The following is a 4,801-nucleotide window of genomic DNA, read 5'->3' as shown; positions in this document are numbered from 1 at the left end:
ACATACAGAAGACAAAACTACAGGCCCTTGGGAAACCTCCAGTCTGAAGATGGAGGCACCTAGTTGTCATAACCCAATGATTTTTAGTGCCTCGGCACATTGGAATTTTCCCGCCACGTGGAGCTTTCTTTGCACGGTGGATTTCTCAGCTGCAGAGAGAAAACCCCGGTGCAAAAGAGTTCCCGCCACACGTATGCAAATTTGTGTCCCACTATTGGTCAATTCTAAATTATTCCTACCTGGCGGCTAGCGATTGGTTTGCTAGCCATATAAAAGGTTACAGCAGTTTCCGCCCAAGTTGGAGGACTCCACAACCATCTCGTGGGGAACTCTAAGCGCGCTGTGGAGCCTAGCAAACTCCACGTGTGTCTGTGTGTTGGTGCCGGCTATTATTTGATTCGATCCTTAGAGGACGAACTTATTTTGTTGTCTAAATTTGTGTTTAACCGTTTAGCTTATGAACCAGCTGAGAGAGCTTGTAACGACCCAAACGACGCACATGTGGTTTAAATTCCAGCTGTGCCATCGGCAAGGGGGCATGTCATAACCCAATGATTTTTAGTGCCTTGGCACATTGGAATTTTCCCGCCACGTGGAGCTTTCTTTGCACGGTGGATTTCTCAGCTGCAGAGAGAAAACCCCGGTGCAAAAGAGTTCCTGCCACACGTATGCAAATTTGTGTCCCACTATTGGTCAATTCTAAATTATTCCTACCTGGCGGCTAGCGATTGGTTTGCTAGCCATATAAAAGGTTAGAGCAGTTTCCGCCCAAGTTGGAGGACTCCACAACCATCTTGTGGGGAACTCTAAGCGTGCTGTGGAGCCTAGCAATCTCCGCGTGTGTCTTGGAGGAGAACTTAGGGGCCTGATCAGCCTCTAAACACTCCCCGTCATCGTGGAAATATTGACGTACCCCCGTGTTGAGCGCTTGTGGAGTCGTACACCGACGACTCATCTCGGTTCGGTTCGAAGAGAGATCTCACCCCTGTGTGTTTGTGTGCAACTGTAATTCAAGCAAGTTTTCTTCCTGCACTGCAACCATCGGCAGTGTAAGTAAAGCTTTCTTTATACAACCAATACGCTTCCATGCCTAACTCTATTCCATCGTGGAAAATACCCACCTGATGGTCCGGGCTACTGGCCATAGCCTTAGACCGCCCTCGGCTGCCACACTAGTGAGCCTAGCCACTTGCAGATGCAGGAGGCCACTAAATGTGTGGTTTTAGGATCTCAGTTTTGTACTCAGACTTGGAAGGCCAGCTTCTACTCTATCTATTAGGACCTTGGTGGACTTACATACCTAAGCATGATTCTATTCCAACCCCTTTAGGTCCCTGAAAATCCATTAATTCACTTGTGTAACATACAGTCATCTGACCCTTAAGAGCCACTGAGGAATGGATTTTCAAGAGGCTGGAAGAAAGAGCATTCCTGACATACACAGTAACCACATCCCAAGTCCCTGCTCCAAAGCAGATGGCAACTAGATCATTTCTAAAAGTTCTATCTCTGTTTTTTCATTTCTACCCAGGAGAACGTTTACAATCTTTTCTCCAATGCCTGATGAAGGGTGTTTGTGCCCAAAAGCTTGCAATTAAAGAATTTTTTTTGCAAAAATCTCGTTGGTCTAATAAAAGATATAATCTCCACTATGAGTCCTGATTGCCTTTTCCTCTAGACCAATACGGCTACAACCTGGATACCTGACTCTCTGTTTTTTAGCACTGGCAAAACAACTTACCTGTAGCCATGTTAGTCTTAGCCTCATTCTTTAACATGGGTAAGCCATTTTGACTGAAATTTAATAAATAATAACAAGTTTAGACAAAAAGCCATCATGAAAAAAAATCAGCCTAAATGATTTAACAGTTGTCAAAATTATAGGCCACTGAAAACAGGGTTGTGTGGGGAGTGCCAGGCATTTTTAATACATGACAAACTGCTACCAAGCACGTTTGTACTATAGTAAGAATTCCCAGGAGAAATACTGGCCAAAGCAATGTGAGAGCCCACACTCATGTCACAGGTATTTAAAGCCATTTCTACAACATCAGGATTTTTTTTAAGTTTACCACTAAATCCTTAATGAAATATGAAAGGTTTTATGGCAGAGAGAGCTCAGTCTACATAGACAACAAAGTGTGCAGCTCTTCATTACACTGCTCTATTCTGAAATCCATGGCACACTGTTTTGTATCAAGCATGCAGCCATATTCTGACAAGAAGCTGACAGGAAAATCTGTTTCACACCAAAGAGCACAGTTTTGGCGCACAGACTACTAATGCCTATTGCCAATCATTTCTTCTTTGACAGTCTGCAGTTTGACTGAGAACTGGAGGTTGTATAAACATCTTTGAGCTAACATAGCCAATAAGATTGTAAAAGCACCTAATTTAACAAAACCCTTTTGTATCATTAACAGTCTTATCCCTGATCTTCCTCTATAATAGAAGAGCAAGTATAACACACGCATGCGTATTACCTGTTAGACCTGACTGAAACATTTTCAATTAAATTTTCTTCAAAACTAACATGGTTATATAGAATTTTTCCTTGGATGGGACTCTTTACAGCAGGGGTGCTCAACCCCTACCCCAGGGACCAGACGTGACCCACAGAGTTCCCCTTTGGCCCAAGAATTTGGCGGCAGAAAAGTGGTGGCAACTAACAGCTCTTCCCCTATGGTTACATTTCCAGACCTGATGGGGAGCCCTGCAGGCTGAATAGCATGACCCTGTATGCAGACTGAATGCCAAATGGGGTGGTGTGAGGTTGAGCAGGGTGGTGTGGGGTAGCAGACAGCAGAGTCGGGTGGCAGGGAGCAAAGCTGGGTAGCAAAGAGAGGCATGGAGCAGCAGGGAGCTGAGCTAGGCAATGTGGGGCCCAATCCTGGGGCTCAGGACCCAATCTGACCCAGGGACCAGCCCTGTACCATTTATCTAGCCTGTGCAGCCAAAAGATTGAACACTGCCTGAAACCATGGCAGTTAAAATAATCATGGACTTTGGGAGACCAGGGGCCAGATTTTATTCCACCAAAGAGGCATAAAAGTAGAATTAAGTGTGTAAACTCGATTCTATTCCACCCTTTTCAAGTCCCTGAAAATGCATACTGCACATACTTTTGCAAGACACTATCACTGGACTCTTTAGATTGACGTCGTTTACTTAGACTTCAGGAAGGCCTTCGATACGGTATCCCACCCCATACTGGTGAACAAGTTAAGAGGCTGTGACTTGGATGACTACACAGTCCGGTGGGTGGCGAATTGGCTAGAGGGGAGTACCCAGAGGGTTGTAGTGGATGGGTCAGTATTGACCTGGAAGGGTGTGGGCAGTGGGGTCCCGCAGGGCTCAGTCCTTGGACCGATACTCTTCAATGTCTTCATCAGCGACTTGGACGAGGGAGTGAAGTGTACTCTGTTCAAATTTGCAGATGATACAAAACTGTGGGGAGAAGTGGACATGCCGGAGGGCAGGGAACAACTACAAGCAGACCTGGACAGGTTGGACATATGGGCACAAAACAACAGAATGCAATTCAACAAGGAGAAATATGAAGTGCTGCATCTAGGGAGGAAAAATTTCCTAGGCAGTAGGTATGCTGGACATGACCTGCTTAGTGGCATGGAAGCGGAAAAGGATCTTGGAGTCCTAGTGGACTCCAAGATGAACATGAGTCAGCAGTGTGATGAAGTCATCAGAAAAGCTAATGGCACTTTATCGTGCATCAGCAGATGCATGACGAATAGGTCCAAGGAGGTGATACTTCCCCTCTATCAGGCGCTGGTCAGACCGCAGTTGGAGTACTGTGTGCAATTTTGGGCGCCGCACTTCAAGGGGGATGTGGATAACCTGGAGAGGGTCCAGAGAAGGGCCACTCATATGGTTAAAGGCTTGCAGGCCAAGCCCTATGAGGAGAGACTAGGGCACCTGGACCTCTTCAGCCTCCCCAAGAGAAGGTTGAGAGGCGACCTTGTGGCTGCCTATAAGGTCATCATGGGGGCACAGAAGGGAACTGGTGAGGCGTTACTCACCAAGGCGCCCCTGGGGGTTACAAGAAATAATGGCCATAAGCTAGCAGAGAGCAGATTTAGACTAGACATTAGGAAGAACTTATTCACAATTAGAGTGGCCAAGGTCTGGAATGGGCTCCCAAGGGAGGTGGTGCTCTCCCCTTCCCTGGGGGTCTTCAAGAGGAGGTTGGATATGCATCTGGCTGGGGTCATCTAGACCCAGCAATCTTTCCTGCCTATGCAGGGGGTCGGACTTGATGATCTATTGAGGTCCCTTCTGACCCTAACATCTATGAATCTATGAAGTCAGAAGAAAGTACTAAGGAGGTAGAAGAGCCACTGTTTGCATTAACTGTTTTCCAGGGACTCAAGCAGGGTGGAAGAAAATTGCACTTAGGCACATGCCACTTTATGTGCCTAATAAGTGGAATAGAAGTTGGCCCCTAGCAAATGCTGTGGCAAGCAGAGAAGGGAACTTGTGCCATGAGCTACTGTGCAGTCAGTGACACCGAGAAGCCATGTGGGAACACTACTACACAGTAACGCCTGTTACTGTGCAGTCATTTAGTAGTTATGTATGCAAGTACTAAATGCCTATGCTGTAACAACTGCAGTCAGTGTCTTGTGTAGATGTGGCCAGTGTGTACCTGCTGGATTATACATTCAACTGTTGCATCCCCATGAGCACAGGTGTGCAGTGCTGCAGGGAAAAAAAGCAGCAGCACAAATTCGTGCTGCTGCTTTTTGCCCCACTTCATGCCCCTGCACATGGGGTTAGTGTAGGG

This window comes from Alligator sinensis, unplaced genomic scaffold (assembly GCF_000455745.1).
Source record: "Alligator sinensis unplaced genomic scaffold, ASM45574v1 scaffold248_1, whole genome shotgun sequence".
NCBI lineage: Eukaryota > Metazoa > Chordata > Crocodylia > Alligatoridae > Alligator > Alligator sinensis.
The sequence above is the reverse complement of the archived record's forward strand: the minus strand, read 5'-3'. Positions refer to the sequence as shown.